The sequence below is a fragment of the Ambystoma mexicanum genome, chromosome 2q (assembly GCF_040938575.1).
Source record: "Ambystoma mexicanum isolate Mex_15411 chromosome 2q, UKY_AmexF1_1, whole genome shotgun sequence".
Taxonomy (NCBI): Eukaryota; Metazoa; Chordata; class Amphibia; order Caudata; family Ambystomatidae; genus Ambystoma; species Ambystoma mexicanum.
In genome coordinates, this window is record NC_090924.1 from 217,401,310 (window position 1) to 217,423,281 (window position 21,972).

General features: G+C 48.9%; 1 protein-coding gene across 3 annotated transcripts in view; it reads left to right on the top strand.

The window, feature by feature from the left end:
* VPS35L (VPS35 endosomal protein sorting factor like) overlaps positions 1-21,972 on the top strand; it is a 1,734,364-nt gene that overhangs the window by 99,810 nt on the left and 1,612,582 nt on the right. The window lies entirely within an intron of this gene.

A 21,972-nucleotide genomic window follows, 5' to 3' on the forward strand; every position in this document is an offset into this window, starting at 1 on the left:
TCTGGTAGAATTAACCCAGTCCCACCCTGAATGAACAAAGTGTCAATTGTTGATCTTCCAGTTAGAAGTAATTTAACTTGACTGCATGTGAAATGAATAAATGAAACAACTTTTCTTACTCAAACAAAAATTGGTTCTTAAAGGCAGCAGTTTCAAGAGGACAATTGCCCATGAAATAAAATCAGAAATGGGTATATTGAAAGGAGGAGCCAAGATAGCAAGGCCCTCCTGGAGATTTGCCACACCGCTGGAATAACGACTGCTTGGTGAGGGGGGATAGCTTTGTCTTCGAAGCAGTGAGGTGGCAAGCAAGCAAGACATTACAGCGCAACACAGGTTCCGATCCCGCCCTTAGAAACCAATCTCTGGTTTTAAGCGCGTTATAAAAAAACTATTATAATTATAATAATTACTCTTCCTGCAATGTTTTTGGGTCACACATGCGCTCTCACCTGAAGGTGGGCCGCTGTAGCGCTCATGGGACTTGATTGAGGCGGCACGTCCATGGGCCTTGGACGCAGTGAGGTGGTGATCGCGGTGTGTGGCATCCCGCTCTCCCTGCTAGCTTGAGTAGGAGACGAGCAGAGGCGGGGGCAGGTGCTCCACCTGATCACGGATTGGGAAAATGGCTAGCAGATTTGAGGAGTGGCAGCCAGTGGTGAGGACTACTCCCAGGCTGCCTTGACCCTGACTGGTCTTCACAGGGTGGGGGATCAGCAGACTACGGGATGGAGGTGGATCCACTCCACCCGTCTTGGCGGTCGAGTATGCAGAATATTGCGCTCTCTGTCGGGAGGGTAAGCGGAGAGCACTAGAGGAAACCCCGGCACGGATGCCGACTGGAGTGGAAAGTGGGTGCTTCATCTTGTTGGTGAATGGAAGGCCCTGGCAGGCATATTGGATCATGGGCAATGATCATTTTTATATCCATAAACACTACCAGCCTCAATTTATTTTCTTAGCCAGTACTGTTCACTATTGCCTGTTTTGAACAGTTGTGTGGCAGGTTGTATTTCTATTTATAACATTTTATATAGCACTTTAAGCCAAAGCGCTTTACATGAAACAGGAATAAAGTACAGATCATGAGTCAAGTAACCAAGAACAATATGTAGAACAATTTTCCAGGGTCATTAGAAACATGATTGGGATATGTGATGTTACAGAAGGTAAAATCAGAGTGGTACATTTCAACGAAGCCAAAATAGCGAATCCCCCCCCCCCCCAGCCCTCTGTTTTTCTATCTTTTTAACCCTATCCCCACCCATTTAAACCCCTACCCCACTACCATATATATATATATATTTTTAATTAATATTTTCGGTATTTTTCTCAGTATTATGGTTCTCGTTAAAACTTACCTCTCCGTTTTGTTTTTGGTAAAATGACTTTGATACTGTGTGGCAGAAATACAAATTAGTTCATTATACACTGAAAGAACTCTGCCACTGCGTTGTTAATTTAAATAATGCTAAAAGGTGGACAGGGAGCAAACAAGGCCTTCAGATTCTCTCTGGAAGATAGCTTTACCAGGTCTGCACAGAAACCGGTGATGATTTCACCACTGACGGTGAAGCATGAATAGCCTCTCTACTTACTGCTCATCCACCATTTCTGATTCTCAAAGGATAAAATGGAGTACCTCTGCATATCTGATGTGGCAGGATGTTGACAAACTAAGCGATTGAACTGCAGAAGTGGCGAGAAGAGTATCGACACCAGAGGATACCAGGAATGATAGCAAGAAGGAGCTGGTGAGACTTCGGGAGTTGATGAAGGTGATTTGGAGGACAGATCAAGAGGGAACAATATCCACATTTTGGGCCTACTGTAATGAACTGAGAAGGGCAATAGGGAATGCTTTCATTTAAATATCATTTGCACGCTTTTTGGTAACAGAACCACTCTTCAAGGAATTCATGTAGACCGGATGCACAATACCCCCTCACAGTGACAACCTCCCAGTGTTCTTTCTCAAGTAATAATGCTTCATCTTTTGAGGCTTCAAGAGAAGGTCAAGTTGTTATCAATGACACGAATATGTACAGTGATAAAACTCTAATTTTACCCAGATGAATGTACTGACACTCAGAAAGGCAGAAAATAGTTTGTGGAGCTCAAGAAAAGTCTACTCTATGACCCTAAGAGTGCACAGCACTATATTGAACCAGCATTTAAATAAGGGGCAAAGCGGTAAACATGAGATCTAGACAACACTACAGATTAGGGACACTGGGCCTCATTATGAGTATGGAGGTAGCCATGGTGCTATTAGCGCCATGGCTGACTCCATCCCGGGCTCCAATACAGAGTTCTGTGAATGAGGAATTACTGGGTCATTCCGACCTTGGAGGACCCAGTAATTCCTCATGCACAGAACCATTCCCCATTCCCATTTGAGCCCCCATAGGGCCTGATGGGAATGGGGAGGGAGCTAATAACGGGCACTTTAATAACGGCCCGTTATTAGCTCCCTGTTCCCCTCGCGGGACCTGCTAAGGACGCCTGGTTTTACCAGGCGTCCTTACCGGGTCCCGCAAAGGGAAACCACGTAATTTCGCATCCCGTAATGAAGGGTGCCGGTCCTGTACCGGCACCCTTCATTACGGGAGCGCAAGCCTCGTAATGAGGCCCACTGACTATTATTAAAGCATGGTGGCCATCAATAAAGTACTCATTAGTTGATAGTTGCCTCTGCGTTGTAGTTGGATAAGCTCTTTACGTTTTTATTCTTATCTGCTTGCTTGGTTACATAGCCATGGTGTGCACTGGTTCTTTTTCTAAAACTCTTCTCACCAGCAGGGATACCGACAGCTAGACAGCTCTCCTCCCATTTAGCGGTTGGTAGCCTCTGGAGTCTATGTCCCTTGTGAATGTCATTTAAATGTACTGTTATTCTGTTTAACTTGTTTCATTTAACAGGTTAGTAGGTTTTGAAACTATCCGATTCTATTGAGGGCTTGACTGGGATGGTAGGTAGGGGACATGACATGGAGACTCGCGTTACCACGATGTTGCAAATCCAGTAATGTAAGAAAGATTTGCAAGGGGAGGGGGTTGAAGTTGATTGTACATGCAGTTTTCATGAGGCACTGGTTGTATAGCGGAGCGGAGAACCAGCGTTTTCTATTACATCTGTGTAAGGAAGGCCTGGTATCAACAGTAAAACAGACACAAGTGACCACAGTTCAAGGGCCTATATTGAACTTTAGCAAGGGTATGATAAACGCCTATCTAATCCTAAATCTACAGATGGGAGCAAGCTACGACCATCGAAGAATAATAATGCAGTCCTAGTGGTGTCTCATCATATTAAAAGGGCCTATACTAAAAAAAAAAAAGAGAAACACTTGCCAATTCTTACCTCTAAATACAAATAGTGCGGGGGTAGCGTTTATGGAAAAGAAGGAAGATGCAGATATGCCTGTTGACCGTTTAACCAGTACAATTCCATCAGAGCCGCTGTTCTTTTTGCAAAATCTGGAATGAACATGGTCTTGTTGCACTTAGTATTAGTGGCCACCGGAGCAGTCTCATGCCCTCGAAACAGAACTGATATTCTTCAGCTGGTTCAACTTTTACTGGAGTTCCACATGCTTCAATCCATGTTAACTTTGTTATGTATGCAGTCCATGTTGTAAAACAGTTCTTATTGATGTTCCACATTACTTCTTCTCTGAACCCTGCCACCCCCCTGCAGCACAGCTCACCACCACCTTCTCCCATCTGTTTCACACAAACAACACGCCATCCATTATTTTTATTTTTATTGGCATTTCAGGTTTTGAACAATAAGTGTAACATTCCCTTCCTCAACTACCCTCCCTCCTCCTCCCCCCCTCCCAATTTCCTCCCTCCCCAACCGTGGATCGCAGCGCCAAGTGGTTCCTGAGAGGGATCTTTAGGGCAAGTCGTGTCTCTGTTCATAGAATGTCCAACTGTCTCACTTTCTGAGGGCACCATTGTTCCCGATAGTCTTTATGTAGAAAGTCCGAGACCAAGTCATATTCAACTTTGAATTTTGTGTAGTCCCCTTGAATAGAATAGGTTGCCCACTCCAGTGTGGTATAGTGGCACATTTTGGCTATCCAGTCTTGTTCGCTGGGAATAGAGGGTTGCCTCCATTTTTGGGCTATTAGAAAAAGTGCTTCCACGCTGAGTATCATGTAAGCCTTCCTCTGCGGTTTGGTCCTCAAGGGATCGAGCACATCGCTCAGACCTAACATGGCCTCTCGAAAATCCCGCTTCACCTGAGGACCAAAGTATCCTGTTATTTCCTTATTGACCACATCCCAGAAGGGCTTTAGGATGAGGCACAGCCACCAGATGTGTATCCAGGTACCTTCCTCCCAGCACCCCCGCCAGCAAGATTGAGCAACTGCTGGAAAGATTTGATGTAGTCTCTCTGGGGTTAAGTGCCACTGTCCACATTTCTCTGATTTGCATGCCTCTCATTAGCTTCGGGATTCGCTGCCATACTTCCCACCACTGCTCTTCGGATCGGTAACGTATCAGCCCGCTTCTTCATATAGGGCCACTAAGGCTGGGCCGATGGCGTGGTAAATATCCTATATAGATTGCTGATCACTTGCCTGTCCCCAGTGTTTGTTAGCAAATACTTTTCTAGCGGGGTAAAATCCCAGGCAGTCCCTTTCTTCATGTCGTGGGAAGATAGCCAGTGCCATAGCTGGAAGTACTGGAACCTGTCTTCTTTCCTTAGCCACATTGTTTCCTTGCACTCTTAGAAGGATTTCACCTCCTGCCCTTCCTTCACATCCCTTGTACGGATAGCTCCCGCCGCTTCCCACCTAGTGAAGGCCTCTTTTTCAAGCCCAGGGGTGAACTGTGGGTTCCGAATAAGCAGAGTGAACGGTGATGGGAAGGAAGTAATCCTCCCCTCCTCAACCATGATATCCCATGTGTCCCCGACTAAGGCTGTTATGACGCTTTTATACATATTGGGGGGTCTATCCGCTCTAGGACGCCATAGGACCTCATCCAGGCGGGGCGCCCATGCAGTCAGGATTCCCTACAAGCCACTCTCTAATTACCCTAAGCTGAGCAGCCCGTTAGTACATCTTAAAATTGGGGACTCCCATTCCCCCAGCCCTCGAGGGGGCCGTCAGGACTCCCCCATGCCACCCTCGGCTTTTTCCCTTGCCAAATGTAGTTTCGCAGCAGTCTATTTAGGCTATTGAAGAAGCTGGTGAGGACTGCCGCAGGGAGAGACATTTTGACAACACTAATGCGGCCTGCCCAAGATTGATTAAGGTGCCTCCCCTCAGTCAGCCAAGTCTTGATAATTTCCAGCAGATGGGGATAGTTGGCATGGTATAGGCCCTCTATCGATGAAGTCAGTGCCACCCCCTCCTTGTAATTTCAATATTTCAAATCTTCAGAACCGCCACCTTGCCGCATTCCATTAGGAGCGTCGTGAACTCCCCAAGGTAAGCATCCCAGTCGGTGAGAACCACCAACAGGTTGTCGGCGAACGCCATTACCTTGTGGTCTTCCCCCTCAATGGTGACACCCTTCTTTCCCTTCTCTTGCCTTATTCTAGCCAGGAATGGTGCCAAGAAGATAGCATAAAGGACTGGGGACATAAGACATCCCTGCTTAGTTCCTCTGCTTATCTCTATCACCTGGGACAGACACCCTTTGATGGCTAACCTGATTCGCTGGGATCTGTAGTTGGCTTTGACTAGGCAGAGAAAGACCGGGCTGAATCCCATCTCCTCCATTGTAGCGAACAAGAATGACCACTTGACCTGGTCAAAAGCCTTCTCGCATTGTGCCAGTACCCCTGACCACAAGCCCGCCCGATTAGACTTCTCTATGAGATGGGAAATTCGCCTAATGTTGTTGAATGTTTGCCTCCTCTTGACGAACCCCCCCTGGTCCGGATGCACCAGGTCTGGAATTACTTTGTCTAATCTCCTTGTTAGGATTTTAGTGAATATTTTAGCATCCAAGTTCTTTAATGCAATCGGACGGTAGGAACTACAAAGGGCGGGCTTCTTATTGGGTTTAGGGAAGAGGACCACCTTGGCTTCCTCCATAGTTGGGAGATGGAACCAGTGTCAAGAAAGGAGTTGAAGAGAGACGTTAGCTGTGGGATCAGAGCTCATTGGAAGGCCTTGTAAAACATAGCAGGATACCCGCGTGGCCCTGGGGCTTTATTTGAGGTAGCGTCTTGATCGCCTCTAATACCTCTTCCTCAGTGATCACCCTTTCCAGGGCTTCTCGCTGATTCTGGGCTAAGCATTTCAATTGACAGAATTTCAAGAAGGCCCTTCTGGCACTCACAATCGGGTTGTTCAGAAGTGTACAGGATACAGTAGGACTGTGTGAATGCCTGCATAATCTCCTTAGATTGTGTGGCTTCCTCCCTGCCCGGCATTTGGCTGCGTCGGATCACACCCGCCGCTTCCCTTTTCCTAATCTGCCTAGCTAGAAGCCAGCCGGTTTTGTTGGCCTGTATGTAATATTTCTGCTTCAGGTATAAGAGGGATTTTTCTGCTTGCTTCGTGAGTAGAATGCTGAGCTGCCCCTTTACATGCCTGTATTCCTTCCTCAATGCGCCCCTTTATCGGTTTCCATCTTCTCCATCACCCTCCCCAAGCGATCCTCTACGTCAGTTTGGAGGGCCCTTTCCTGCTTGGCCCGCAATACTTGTTTTGCTATTAAGACGCCCCGCATGGTTGCCTTAAAGTCATCCCATACTACCGCTTCCTGCACCCCCGTTTTCCTATTTTTTCGAAGTAGCCGCGCATCGCTTTGCTTATCTTGTTGCAAATTACCATATCCTTTAAGAGGTGAGGGGGAAACTGCCATCGCCATAGCCCCGACTCCCCTTGTGCCCAGTCCAGTTCTATTTGTAAAGGGGCATGGTCCGAGAGTGTAATCGGCCCCGTCTTGATATTCCGAACCTGTCCTAGAAGAGAGACCGAAACCCAGATGTAATCGATTCTAGAAAAAGACCTGTGGACATGAGAATAATAAGTGAACCCCCTGGAGTCCCCTTTTAATTTGCGCCATTTGTCCACTATGGCTAGTCCATACTAGCCTTCAGCTTGCAGGGCGGGGTGTCTCGCGATTGCAACCTATCCCTGCTTCTGTCCATATGCGCCCTCCACGCCAAGTTAAAATCCCCAGTCAAGATCAGAGGGCCCCTTGCGAATTGTTCTAATTTCTCCATTACCCCTCTAAAGAATCCCTCCTGACCAGCATTTGGTGCTACTGTGAGGGGCTTGCCTCCCCATTGAAGCTGGATAAATATGTCCTCTTTGATGCAAGTGCAATCATTACTCCTCTACCCTTGCTCTTGTTGTTGGCTTGAAAGATAAGCGGGTACCCTCTAAGTTTAAACCTATGTTTGTCCTGTAAGCGGATGTGGGTTTCCTGGAGTGTTACCACCTCAGGTTTTTTAGTGCTGGAGGAGATTCTCCAATTTCTGTCATTTGGCGGGTGTGTTTTGCCCTCTTATGTTAAGTGAGAGAATGCAAACTCCTTTGGTGTTACCTATTCCCCTTATGTCCCTTGTAGATGGCCTCTTGCTGCGATTTCCCCCCCTCCCCCCAAGACCCGCCCCCCAACTCCCTTTGCCCCCTCTGGTTTGATAAGGCCTCTCCCCCCGATCCGCCTTTGGCGTCCTCCCGCCTCGGGTTGCCAGATCTCCCTCCAGCCCCGGAGATTACCTGAGCGGGGAGGGCTCCCCATATGCCCTCCCCCGGTTCCAAGAGACAACACCATCCCCCCCACCTCTCCGGCAGGCCTTACCGCCTGTAGACCTTTGCGTCGCATCCCTGCCTAAGGCCGTGCCAACCCGCCGGCAGGACCGTTTAGGGTGTGAGTCTGTTTTAGGCTGTTGATTTGAGTCGGGACATCCCCCTGCCCCCCGGACCTCGCAAGTTTTTATGCCTTGATTTGGGGTCCCCAACTTTCCTCCACTGCCAAGGCCTCTCCCACCATCCCTCGCCCTTAGGACCACTGCCCTGCCCTACTTCTACGTCCGCCTCCCCCTCTATTTTCAGGATCTTGAGACCCTCCTCTAGCGTTGAGATGCAGTGCTGATGCCCTTCCCACCTAAAGACCAACCCAAAGGGGTATGCCAACCTGTACCTTGTCTGAGAGTCCTTCAGGGCCTTTGTTACGTGCCCCATATGCCTCCTCTTGCCGAGGGTAGCCCTGGCCAGGTCCGGGAAGAGTTCGATGATAGCGCTGTTCACCTCTATTGGTGGTGCTTTCCTTTGCAGCTTGCAGTATCCATTCCTTTTAATCGTAACACTGCAGGGCCATCACCACTTCCCTGGGTCTGGCCCCTGGTTCTTCTCATGGGGGAGCCACCCGATGAATTCTGTCAATTATGATATCCCCTGCCATCTCGATGTCCAGGAACTCCTTGAACACTAACTGCATAGTTTCCCTGAGATCGGCATCTGGGACACTCTCGGGCAGCCCTTTCACCCTGATATTCGACTGCTGCGAACCGTTCTCCAAATCCTCGGCGTGGAGCTCAATATTATGTGTTGCCACCGCCAGTTGCTCCATGAGTGCGTTTATCTTCCGGGTATCCTCAGATCACTCCTGAATTATGTTCTCGTTTGTGGCCAGTCTGTCCCCTAATTCCGCGTCTTCGTTCTTGACCTCCTGGACGGACTGGGCGAGTTCAGCGCGAATTAGGCTAAGCTGATTCTTCAGGGTGGTGGTCATCTGATCATAAAACACTGCTGGAGTACCTCGCTTGTGACTTGCTGCCCCGGTGGTAGGTGAGGGGATGCTACAGCCGCCTGTTTCTCCTTCCCCGCCATTTCCTCCTCCTCCAGATTGTCACCCTCTCTCCTCCATAAGGTCGGCAGTGTCCCTTCCTGCTTTTTCATACCTTTGGAACCTGCTGTGCCTTCTTTGAGCTCTTTGGACCTGTTGCGTGACATTCCCTGCTGGGCCCATGATTACTGGCCCGTAGGGGGGAGTCTGGAGATGCGCTGGTGCCCTTTGAGACGCATAGAAGAAGATCCCCGTGGGATGGAAGTCATCCACGGAGTCCGCCTCTTCACTGGTGAAGGGTAGAGGGCATATTGGCCAGGGGGTGGGGGGGGGGGTCGCACGGTGGGCTACTGCTGAGGACGGGCTTGCTACGGTAAAGCTGTGGCGGCGGTTATCCTGGGGTCCCAATGAGAAGCTCTAATGACTTTGTTGACCTTTTGATGGGATTGCTTCCTAGGAGGAGCTCCCTCGTGGCCAGGGGCTGCGCTTCCCTGATGGTTCTTTCTCTCCACAGCGTGACCAGTTATCCCTGTGAATAGCTTCACAAGTTCGGGGTGTGCTGTCAGCTGAGAAGTCGGTCCCCGGATGGGGTAGAATCCTTCCGCTGGCGTCTGGGCCTAGGGCGCCTGCCCTAGAGGTCCCGGGGGCACCGCTGACATAAGTTAGTTGCATACTCCTACTGCCAAAAGCTACTCGCTTTGTGGTTTCAGCAGCCTTCTGTTGGCAGATGATGCGACCCGGTGTCTGGGGGGGAACCCCTTCCTGGAGCCGAGTCAGCCGCAGGGGGCCTAGTCTGGACTTCTGCCCCCCTCTCCTTACTTGGCGGCCGCTTCACTCGTGCAGCCCAAAGCTCCGTTGTCGTATCCGCCCGGCCGGATGCGCTCCCACCCATCCCTGAGGCCCTCCGACGCCCCGGTCCTCCTTTTTTTTAAAAACATTTTTTTTTATTTTAAACAATTTTATTGGTTTTATTTCAACAAACAATACAAACCAAACTTACAGTGCAAATAATGATCAAATATACATTTCTGCGTCCAGGTCCACTGTTTCACCCATTCCCACCCCCCACCAAGCCTACTCTTCCCCTCCCCCCCCATTTTCCGTTGCTACATCCTCCAGTAGGGATTCCTCTCCAATGATACTTGTTGGATCCGGGTCGCTTAATTCTTCATGCGTGGGCCCAAATAGTTCAGCTATCAATTGCCTCCAGCCTAGTAAGGTTCCGCCTCTTCCTGCCCCCCACCTCTACACGCTTCCTGCCACACCGTAGTTTCTGCCTCTGCCCATTTTTGTAGATCTTTCCACCACGTCTCCAGTCTTGGTCTATAACATGCCTTCCATCCCATAGCAATTCTTCTCTTTGCTAGAACATACGCTAGATCTTTCAGTTTGCTTACATGCTTAAGTTTACGTGGTCTGGGAAATCCTCCTATCAGGCAAGCCCATGCTGTATCCACCTCCAATTTGATCCCTTTTCCATCCATTTTCTGTGCTATTTCTCCCCAGAATTCCTCTATTAATGGACATGACCAAAACATGTGCTCCATTCCCACATTATTTTCATTACATTTGGGGCATGATTGACGTCCTGCGTTTTTGAATTTAGCTATTCTTTGGGGTGTCATGTACGCCCTGTGAGTTACATATAATTGTATCTTGTAATCTGGCGTTTCTTGACACTTTTTTATGATATCCTTGAGCTCGCTCCCACATTCCATCACTCATCGGGGCCCCTACTTCTTCTTCCCAGTCCACTCTAAGTTGCACCACCTCCTTCCCCACTTTGGTCATTATCATCTCATATAATCTGGATGTTTCATGTCCTCCCTCTGCTATATCATATATCGTATCTATGGTGGCGTCTGGCTCATCTGCTAGTACTACTTCTGACCAGGTCTCTTTAATTCGCTGCACCACCCCATGATACGCGATATACTGCCCCGCATGTGTTAGGAAAGATTTCATATTGTAGGTAATTTTCCTTCCATGTGGCAACCCCCAAACTTTTTGCTGTTGTTTTACACCCTGATCTAGACTTTGCCAGAGAAGCACGGCCTCCTGCCGCACTCCTCTGGGCTTTCGCTCCATTCTCGCGGGGAAACTGACAATGCCCTTAAGACAGTCAGTACCGGGAAACGTTGTTTTTCGTAGTTCTTTTCTCATTTTGCAGCTTTCGCGCAACATGGCACAAGAGTGCACCGTAACTTACATTACTGCACTCTTGGGTCTCTAGTCACTCTACGGGCCCTAGAAACTCTCGATGGATTTATAACGAACTGTGCAAGTATGTCACGGACGGGACTGGTGGCAGCAATCGTTACTTTGTGTTTTTGAACTCCCTTTTGCCCTGTTAACCGCGCTTCTCGCGTTTGGCCAAAATGGGTGGCCTGGCTTCCAAAATGGCCATGCCACGAGGTTCTTTGTCCTGTCCGTTGACCGTCTTGCCCCTTCACCTTCCCCAGGTCGAGCCGACCCGGGGCCATCCTTATTTGGGCATGTACTTTCCCGCGAAACACAGATGCTTTTGCGGGCTTCTGCATGCCTTGTGTGTGCCTCCAGGATGTGGGCTGGGATGTCTGGTCCCAATACACATCCTGGGTGCCAGAGAGTCTAGTGTGTCTTGAATGCCTGGGACCACCGTGGTCCGTGATAGGTCCACGTATGGTGTCAGTGTTTTGTGAGCAGATCTCCCATTGGGTCCTCTTCGTTTTGGAGCGAAGGGAACTCTGGATAAGAGGAGGCTGGAAACACCACTACCATGTCGATCTCCTGAGTTCTCACGAACGACGGAAACAGGAGCCAAGTATCCTGCAACTAAGAGGCTGAACCGAGGAATCGCTGGTGACCCGGTGAAGGACTGCTCCTCTGCACTGCTGTCGCCCTGTGAAACCATTCTGCCTCTGATCGAATGAGAAGGCCTGTACTGGTACTTCGACCCTTTGGAATAGTGGGAACAACTATTCTCAGCATCTTCATCATCTCCTGCATGTAACCCTTCGGGAGCGTCTCTGGGCCATCCAGTGGACTGACCAGCTTACCCAGGAGTCTTGCTCTGTCACCGCCGTCAGGTTGCTGCTGTATTACGAGTCCTTGACACTCTCACAGGATTCGTACACTTGGCATTCCCAGGTCTGAAGTGAGAAGTGTACATTGGGCTGAAATACACACAGCCGCTTCGTTGCCCTGCTGTGGTAACAATCTGTGCGGGTTCACTGCATTTGGGACATCCTCAACTCTAACTTCTGCTGCCGCGGAATCTACATGACGCCGAGACGTCCTCTGCTCGTATCTGAACCTGCCAGCACTGAAACTGATGCGGAGAAGCCTGGGTCTGCCTGCATCGGGGACCGGTGAGTAGCAACGCTAGGAACCGGTCGCCCTCCTGCAGTAGCCTGTAGCTTTTCCTCGCTGTGTTAAACAGCACGCCTTTTTCGCACTCGCGCTCTGCTTCTTCCCGCAAGTGGAGGCCTCGCTTGAGTAGCGGAGGTCTGTTCGCCCTCCTTTGTTCACCGCTCTGAACTGCCTGACTTCCTTGAAGAGACTCCCCTTGGCCCGTTGGCACCAGCGTGTGCAGGTACTTTTGAGCACAAGGCTCCACTATTCGTAGGGCTCGGACTTCCTTCTAGTTAGGTGGCCTCTGAAGGCGAACTGGGTCTAACGATTCCTTGCACTGCCTGTTTTCCTCCCCATCTAGGTGGTCTGCATATTTCGTGCTTCGAACTCTTTAGACCCTTCAGTAATTGTATATATATTGTATTTGATTGTGATGTGTTGGTTTAGTTGAATTTTATCGTGATTCTTTACTATGGTCAATGTTTCAAAGGCCTTGTAATAAATGTGTCTATATTTTTAATATAACACCTGCTTGGAGTAATTTGTAAGCGTCCTTGCTCTGTGTGCTCATTGTGGGCTTTCAGTCACCCTCACCCCTCTTGAGACCTAGGGCCTCATCACGACCTTGGCGGTAACCCTTAAATCCGGCGGTAGCGCTATTACTGCCGGATTTAAGGGTCCGCCGAATCAGGGCCTCTGCGGATTTCAACCCAGCTCTGAGCTGGTGTGAAATCCACCGAGAATTTGCGCTCATACCGCCGGCGGGAAATCCGCCGGCGGTATGAGCGCGAAATTTCCCCATTGAGCCCAATGGGGAATGGGGCATTCCCGAATGGGCTCAATGGGGACTTCCAAGTCCGCCCAACTCGTGATCCCGCGCTATTAGCGCCAGGGGCTATGGCGGTCGTGCTAATAGCCCCCGCGCTAATACCGCCGGCGTTACCGCCGAGGTCGTGATGAGGCCCCTAGTCTTGACCGCCGCAATCGCTACCTTGATTGGTCTGGCTTGTCCAGAGGTTACCCTGTTCCAAGAAACTAGGCTGGCCTTCTGAACCTCTGCCCCTCCAAGACAGAGTTCAGAAATCCATCTTAACAGCATGTAACCCTGTTTCCTCCACCAGCCCCTCAAAATCCTGTATATTCCCCTCCTGCCACACATCACCCATTGTTGCTATCCCCACCGGTTCCCAGTGCTTCCTAATCATTAGTCTTAGTTGTTTTCCTTTTCCAGCCACAGCGACCAATGGGATCTGTGGGGAGCATGGGGATGGATTCTCCATTACCTGACAGGCTTTCCGCCATATATCCCACCCAAGCATCATCATCCTCGGGCGTCCTTCCATCTCCGATTTGGGCAACCATATCACCTCTTTTAAAAAAAAATGGGGCGCAGTCCATTTGGAACAATCTGGATTCTGAATTCGTCTCCTCAGAGAGCCATTTAGCTACATATTGTAGTTGGCTTGCTATATAGTAAATTTTGTAGTTTGGTAGTTTTATACCCCCTTTCTCATATGAATTTTGTAGCATGCATAGGGCCACTCTGTTCCTTGTCCAGTGCCATAGGAATTCTCTACATACGCTGTCTAACCTGGCAAAGAATCTTCTAGGTATCAAGTATGGGATGTTCGCAAAGCAGTGCAACAGTCTGGGCAATACCACCATTTTAAGCATTGCCCCCCCGTCCCATCATTGCCAAGGGGAGGTTCGCCCAAAACTTCATACTATTCTGTATTTTCTTAACTGTTTCCTCTGTATTGTGTTCATGTTCTACGTCTACCGTATGATATATATCTACCCCAAGATATCTGAATGTGTTCACCTTCCATGGTATCTGCAGGCTCGGCAACTGCTCTAACGGGATCCCTCTGTACCTGCTCAGTGGAAATATACAGGACTTTCCAGGGTTCACAGCTATGCCAGAGAGCTTCGCGAATCGCTCCATCACCTCCAATATGTATTGGAGGTTCTCTTCCGGATAGCACAGGTACAACAGCATATCATCCGCATACAAGGAAATTAGATGCGGTTCCCTTTCCACAGTGATGTCTATTATGTCATATTGCTGCCTCAGTCATATTGCCCAGGGCTCTAGGGCCAGAATATACAGCATAGGGGACCATGGGCATCCCTGCCTAGTACCTCTACTTAGTTGCCATCTCTCTGATATTATAGCTCCTGTCTTAACCCTGGCTAGCGGTGCACTATACAATAGCTTAGCCCATTTAAGATATCACAGTCCTATGCCTTAATTGGCCAGGGCTGCAATTAGCCAGGGCCATCTGACCGAGTCAAATTTTATCGCGATACTATCGCCAGCTCACCTGCGCCTTCGTTCGCGTATTCAATGACTCGGTGAAGACGCCTGAGGTTGTTTGATATATTCCTATTGGGGACATAGCCTGTCTGATCGGGGTGTATTAGCTTATTGATGACCCTCCTCAGTCTGTTTGCCAAGACCGCCGTTAATATTTTACTGTCCTGATTTAACATTGACAAGGTCCTGTAAGAGCCGCAGTCACTGCCAGGCTTATTTGGTTTGGGAAGTGGTATAATAACTGCTTCTCGCAGGGACTCCGGTAGTTTCCCTACCTCATATGCGTCGTTGAGCATCTCTAAAAGCGGGGGGGGAGTACCTCCTTTTCCGTACGTTTTATAGAATTCGCTTGGGAGTCCATCAGTCCCCGGGGTCTTACTAGTAGGTAGCTGCCTCACTACCTCCTCCAGTTCCTCTAGGGTAATTGGTGCATCTAGCTCTTCTCTCTCTTCCGCACTAATCTGCGGTAATCCAATATCTCGTAACGTTTCCCCTATTTCTTTGCTGTTGCTTCCATCCTCTACAGGAGCCTATAATAATCTACAAATTCCTGATTAACCCCCTCTTGTGCCTCGGTCCTCCTTAATGCTCGATTCCTTCTGTTGCGGTACCTGCGCTGTAAGGAGGGCTTCTGACTGGTGCATACGGGCTATACGAGCGAGGAGGCTTCCTCACTCCCTCTGCTTGCCGCCTGCAACGCTTCGGGGTTGCTCTTTATTGACGCGTGCCCAGTAGGTGGGCCTTTTCCCTCCGCTGGCCTTTCGAGGCTTGACTGCGCCGCAGGAACTCCGGACACCTCGGGCGGGAACTAATGCTTGGGCGCGTATCTGTTCAGCTCCGGGCAGCGGGCTGGGGCAGCTCTACCTTGGCCTGAGCCTGCCTGGCGTGCTTCGCCCCACTGCTAGCCCCTATCTGAAATCTTCCTGCCTTGGCATGCCATTTCCCACAGTTGGGGCACTTCAGGTTACAGCTTATTGCTCCTTTGTTGGGCTGCCGGGGAGGAGCGCGGGAGGAACTGTGACGGTGGCCATCTTGGAATCCTCCTTCCATTTTAACATGGGCCGTGGCTTACACTGAGGTGCACTATCGTCTTTGTCCATTAGTACAACCTTTACCTTGTGCCCCTGGAACAAACTACGATCCGGACACAGCGCTAAATGCACCAAACACTGGCTTCCAAGGGCAACATTTCCTGGGGCACTAACATTTTGGGTGCTCCTGCCGCGTGGGGGGGATGAGGGAGCAGACATAATGACTCCTGTTATACTTCTCTTTCCCGACTGAGTTCATATGGCTGTACCACATATTACTAAATTCTGGATGGTGCACATCAGACATGCATTTAAAATTCACTATCGTGGTCATATAATCATCAACTGGTGTTGTAGCATCAAAAAATTGATTGTTTTCACATCCCCTCGTGTTACACCTCCCCCAGCCCCCCTTCATATGACCTAACCATATAAACTCACTAGGCAAATATAATAGGCCAAGAAAGAAAATCCACACATAAGAGGAAAACACATTCTACTACAAAAAGACCTAAAACCCTAATACCAGAGAAAAATGTGAAAGCCTTCAAATATATATCAGAAACAGTCATTTTAAACCTGTACAGAGTACATAACAATGGTACTCACAGCTCCAAAAACAATAAAACATTGATACTCTTTCAAAATTAAATGCTGCAATGTTATGCCCACATTAAAAGGCACATCAAATTTAAAAACACTTGACTAAAAAACTTATTGTAGGAGGCAATGTTGGTGGTGCCTTTCTAACATCAGAGAAATGCACCCAATACAGTAATTCCTTCAGTTTGACCGCAAGTGGTGTAGCATACACCATTGTATAACGTCTGTTATAGCGAGCATCACTCCACTTGCGGACAAAGTTCTTCACATACACCTTGTCACCAGGAAACCGTTGTAATGGTGGCAAGCTCTCAGATTCACGCGCAGCACTGTTTTCACCCTCTTCCATTTGGTGTGGAGTAATCTGTTGAGAAAGTTATTTTATACACTTTAACTGAGTCAAATATGAATGAAACTCATCCCCCAAAATAGACGCAACTCTATGAGCATCAGATGCACTACGCGCAGGAGTCCACAGCGTTTGCATGCGTCTCCCTGTCACGGTTTCATGCAGGGAGAGGTGATGGTTCTTACAGAGCTGCTGAGTCCTCAAACTGAACAATGCTAGGGGTAGGCAATGAACCCAATTTCTCTTTAGTGCAGTACATAACTTACAACTTAATGCAATGTCGTTGGCTTGAGGGTGATAAATGGAACACATCTTGTGTTTAATTCCTAAAAGAGTCGCAATTTCCTTGAACAGCTCATTAAAGTGGGTGCCGTCATTACTTTTAAGCTTCTCGCACACCACCCATCTGGGGAACACTTCTCTTACCAAAAACTTGACAGCTGATTTGGCATCAGGGGTGTGCACATGGACCAGCCTCAATCCAAAGGGGGAAAGGATACACCACAAATACAAGCTAGCGAAAAGTGTTGCATCTTTCACCCATGTCTGTGAAGTCTATATGAAGGACTCGGTAAGGGCCATTCGGGCAGGCAGTGTACCTCTCAGTCTTCATTGTTTGCCCAATGCTGTATGTCTGACAGACGATACAGCTCGATGTATACATGCCCAATAGTTCCTGAATATTGGGCACCTACCGAACTTCTTGTATGTCGGCAGCAATGTGCTGCTTAGACAGATGGGCGGGATAATGCAATTGATCAAAAGCCTGTAAAGCCAATTCTTTGGGAATCACCACCATGCCAGTGCTAACCTGTCTCCACACCAAATCCTTTGGGGATTGCGCACACCCCCTCCTCTGCCACACCAGCTTCTCACTTTGCGGCTCTTGCCCTTGTATTTCAATTATCTCAGTAACAGAAAGGGCAGTATATGGAACCTGCAATTGCAACTGCATGTTTTCAAGTGCTTGATGCTCATAAATGTCTGCTACTGGCAAATGCCCAGCCAGTTTTACTACTGTGTCTGCTGCTTCGTTCCAGCAGAAGACAAAGTCTCCGCCACTTGCATGGGCGGCACACTTGACGGCTGCAGCAAGTGTGAGTTTTGAAATGGCATGAATCAACCGGACCAAATGAGCTGCATGCTGCACTGGAGACCCATCTGCCCTGCAAAACCCTCTCCTCATCCATCTGGACAACCCTGAATGAATGGTAGTTCTAACATAAGCCGAGTCAGAATATATTGTTACTCAGCACCCTTGCGCTGCCTCAAGTGCTTCTGTGAGGGCAATCAATTCAGCTGCCTGTGCTGAGTAATAGCCTTGTAACCTGCGCTGCACAAAAACCTCATACTCTGCATCAACCAATCGAACCACTGCTGCACCAGTATGTCACGGACATGTCTCCTGGTCAATAGTTGAGGACCTGTCAACAATAAAAACACCTCTGTCGTCTAATGCATAGTCACGTGCTTTAGGAATGTCATCCTCGGGGCCCTTGTAACTGACAGTCATGCACCTCGTCATCATCAGTAAAAGGTTCTGATAAAAAGGAAGCAGGATTCACTGTTTTACAACGAACAATGTGAATAGACGGACATGAAAGAATTACCTCATATGCAGAAAGCCCTTTGTTTAGTCAATGTATTTATTTATTTGATTTATTGTTTGCTTGTTAGGTGCTTATACAGCAAGTAAAATACTGTTTCAAAGTGCCCACAGGGCGAAGGGAGGGAACAAGGGAGTGAAACACATTTCAAAACACAATATTTAAGAGCAGTGGGAGGAAAAAGGAAAGGGGATGATCCTACAATGCCCTGTGAGTATTCAGAACGTGCAAATGCAGCAAGGAAGAGTTTAGAGCGTGTAAGTGCTGGGGAGTCCGAGCTCATGGGTGACCCTCAGACGAAGTGCTATGATTCTGGAGTGCTACACGGCCAGAGCCACGTTAGGTGTAAGTGTGAACCTCCAGGGTGGAGGGCGTGCCAGTGCAAGTGCTGAGGGTAGACGGGAGCTGGGCCGATTCGGTGTGGGAGATCAGGGGCCCGAGGATGCATAAGGGCCCAGTACACCAATCACAGCAACTGTGGGATTAGGAGGGGAAAATGGAAGGGAAGGAGGAGGTAAAGAAGAAATCTTGAGGAGGCTGTTCTATAGGAGGGAGCCAGCTGAGGAAAGCGAACAACCACATACCCTCTGTTTAGCAAAACGCTTGACACACAAAGTGTTGGTGCCAGAGGAACATATTGGTCTAGTGGGAAAGTATTTAGTAAGGTAAAGTTGAAGATAGTGTGATCCCCGGGCACAGGCAGCCTTGTTGATGATGCAGAGGGATTTGAATTTAATCAGTGCAGCAAACTGTAGCCAGTGAAGACTTTTTAGGGCAGGAGAGATGCAGTCCCTCGGCTTAAGGCCAAGGATAAATCTTGCTGCCCTATTCTGGATTAGCTGGAGGGGTTGCATAGTGGAAGATAGTAGATTCAGGAGGAGGCTATTGCAATAGTCGAGCCTAGAGCGAACCAGGGCTCGGGTAACATTGAGCTTCTGGAGGGAAGTGAGAAAAGGGAGAATTCCTTTGAGAAGGAAGAGCTGAAAGTGGGACTTCTTGGCAATGTCCTGAGTGTGAGGGAGGAAGGATAGAGAGGAGTCGAAGATGACTCCAAGGTTTCTGGCTTCAGTAGAAGGAGCAGAGGGCGAGCCCAAGTAGGGAGGGCCAGAGTGAAGGGAAGAAGGAGGGAGCAGGCGTCCTGATGGGAAGGTTCTCAGTTTTACAGGCGTTGTGGCAGAGATCGTTGGAGGTGCACCAGGACTGGATGGCAGATAGGCAGTCAGGGATGATGGAGGGTGCAAGAGGGTCAGCAGGAAGTTTGAAAAAGAGCTGTGTGTCTTCTGTGTAACACTGGAAGTTGGATGAGATGAGGCGTGCCAGCGGAGCAAGGTAGATGTTAAAGAGCCAAGGGAAGAGGATAGAACCCTGTGGGACACCACAGGTGGAGAAGGAAGTAGGAGAGGAGAAGGTGCCCATGATGACTTTGGAAGAGCGGTCAGTAAGGAAGGATGTCAGCCAGTCCAGTGCCTGTTCCGAGATACCAAGGGTATTGTGGAGCCTTTGTATGAGGATGGAATGGTTGACTGTGTCAAAGGCAGAGGAGAGATAGAGAAGGATGAGGTCAGCTGGGGAGTTGGGGAGTTGGAGTCCAGAGATGCAAGCAGTTCTTCACGGGTGTTCAGAAGAGCAGTTTCCGTGCCTCTAGATGCTGAGAATCCAGATTAATGGCCGTGGAGACCACCAACCAGTTCGATGTGTGAGTAGAGTTGGGGCAATGCCAGCTTCTCCAGCAGCTTCCCCAGGAAGGAGGTGATGGGTGTTAGGGAGAATTCTCTGGTTAGGCTGAATTTCCTAACCTAGTGAGTCCCCCAGCAGCTTTGCTGGATTTGTGGGGTTTATTTTTTTCTCCTGCCAAGAGTGAGACTCTTTTACCCTCACTCTTGGACATGATTTGAGTGTATCTCTTTGATTCTATACGTGTTTAATGGGCTATGGGGTCTTTTACTCCATAGGGCTTCATGTGTTTTTGTGATGTGTGTTACACAGCACCCTCAGTGCCGTAACACAGGGGTGTCGTAGTGACCCCCCAGTATAGACTCCATACCCTGGGACTGACTATTGTCTCCCAGGGCATGTAAAGTCACCATTGACTTTACTAGTCTCAAATTCTGAACAGAACCAGTACAAACCATCATATTGTGGACTTACTGGCCGGGGCAATTTGATTGCCCCGGGGTCTGTTAGTCAAGGGGGCACGTCTCCGTCCCCCCTGATCGAGTTTTGGCTGGTGGCAGTGGATACTACTTTTTATATTCAACCGCGAATATATCCCTATGGGATTTCCCATTGTTCGAGGCTACCAACTTTAATTATTTAATTCCTATAGCCTCGAACATACCGCCGGTTTATTTATTTAATATTAATTCTCCGGATTGGTATTTTTTGCCAGAACTCGGTTCTAAAATGGCGTTTGTGTTCGCTTCTGTGACTCCAACCCAAGTTGAGCCCTTTGTTCCACCTTTTGGCGGGCTTCTCCACAGAAGCCCTCCAAAGTGGTGCCACTCTGTCTGGGGTACTTAGGAGGGGTGGAGGGAGATTTAGGCACCCTGGACTGAGTTGCCTAGGCAACTCAAGTCGCACTCCGTCCTGATTGGCCCAAGTGACAGCTAGGCTGAGTGAATGGTGGTTTTCTGCATAAAAGCAGGGCTTTGGGGACTGGAACTTCAGAAGTCGCCACAGGACCTAGGAATCCGACGAGGGAGAAGCTGAGCCGACCTGCTACGATGACACCACCGGTGGAGCCCTGCTGAACCGTCTCACCACTTTTCCCAACGACAGAGGAGGTCTCCAGCCCGGAGAGTCTTCTTCCTTCGACTGGTGGGGATAACCAGTCTGCTTCCTTTTTCGCTTCCTGGAACATCTCGTGGCCGCCTTGCCTGTGCCAAGCACCCCGGCAACCGGGATACCACGTTTTACCACTACCGCGAATCAAAGGGTAGTACCTTTAACCGGAAAACTCCGCGGCTGGTTTCTTCCCTGGCAGTGCAACGACCTTCATCTTTCCTCCATGTCGAGATCTTCTCTTCCTCTGGACGAAGCCGCGACTTGCACCCGCTGCCAGGAACAACTGCCCCCGCTGGAGGATCCTTTCCACATAAGGTACCGTGTTCCGCCTGGCTTCCCTTGCAACCGACTGTACGGGGTAGATTTAGCCCCCGGATTTCGACCCTGGGTTAGCCTGGGACACCCTGGCTAAACTTTTCTGAGCCTAACTAAAACCTTTCCTCCCTTCAAGACTTTTTAAGCCTGTTGTCATTGTGTGATCTTGGGTGCATTTGTGCCCTGCTCTCTCCAAGAGTGGGCCCGGCCTATGGACTTTGACTCACAAGTAACTTTTGACTTTCCTGCCTTGCTTAGGAGTTCCTAAGTATTAGTGTGGTGTATTTTCCTACATTCTGCCTTTTTCCCTCCCTTTTTCGTTAACTTATTGGAGTGCCATCTATAGTTAAGCGCTCACCACTGTTTGGAAATAAGTGGTGTTAACTAAGACGTGTCTGATAAGGAATAAGGAGTGTATATATAATAATAGTAATTGTGTTTAGAGTGATTTACAATAATAGTGCTGGAGTGTTTCAATAAATGTCTTTTTAAATAAATAATTATATACCTTGTTACCAAAGCTCTGGTCAGTGTTTGCTTGTGCTATTGTATCTGAGTGCCTATTTTGTATACTTTGCATACTGCCTAACTCTTCTTGAGGGAAGTCTGACTGCTCTGCCACAGCTACCAGGTAAATCTGGGTGGTACAGACTGCTACCAAGTGGGTTTACGGCCAACACTTGTAGTCTTAAATCTTTTGCAGTGGTCCCCAAGGGAACTGCACAGGTTTCTGCCTAACAATGGGAATAGGGCGGTAGTTGGCATGGCAGGTAGCGTCTGCTAAAGGTTTTTTCAGGAGTGGGCGTACAAGGGAGTGCTTAAGGGAGGAGGGGAAAGATCCAGTGTCAAAAGAGTGATTGCAGAAAT